A 685-nucleotide genomic window follows, 5' to 3' on the forward strand; every position below is an offset into this window, starting at 1 on the left:
CAGAATCCTCCTCCACAGAAACCTTTCCCACGTTGTTTTAATTTTGGAAGAGTGTGCAACTTAGTAGCTCCCTTTGTTATTGATTTTTTCCTTTGTCTATGTCTGTCCTCCCCCATTTAGATCATTCATTCATTCAATCATATTTATTGAGCACTTAACGGTGTGCAGAGCACTGTACTAAGCGCTTGGGAAGTACAAGTTGGCAACATATAGAGATGGTCCCTACTCAACAGTGGGCTCACAGTCTAGAATCATGAGCCCTTGTGGGGCTGTGTCCAGCCCGATTTGTTTGCCCAGTGCCCAGCACAGTACCTGACCCACAATAAGCACTTAACAAATACCACAATTATTATCATTATTATTGTTACTCTGGGACAGAGACGGTCTCTGAACTGTTTTACTTATATTTTCCCTAATGTTTGGCATACGGAAGTTGTAATTCTATTTGTTCTGATGATTTTGACACCTGTCTACACGTTTTGTTTTGTTGTCTGTCTCCCCCTTCTAGACTGTGAGCCTGTTGATGGGTAGGGACCGTCTCTATACGTTGCCGACTTGTGTTTCCCAAGCGCTTAGTACAGTTCTCTGCACACAGTAAGCGCTCAATAAATACGATTGAATGAATGAATACCATAATCAATCATTGTAGAGCTCGACAGAAAAAACCCGGGGCCTTCTGATTTCC

This window comes from Tachyglossus aculeatus, chromosome 3, assembly GCF_015852505.1.
Source record: "Tachyglossus aculeatus isolate mTacAcu1 chromosome 3, mTacAcu1.pri, whole genome shotgun sequence".
In the NCBI taxonomy this organism is placed as follows: Eukaryota; Metazoa; Chordata; class Mammalia; order Monotremata; family Tachyglossidae; genus Tachyglossus; species Tachyglossus aculeatus.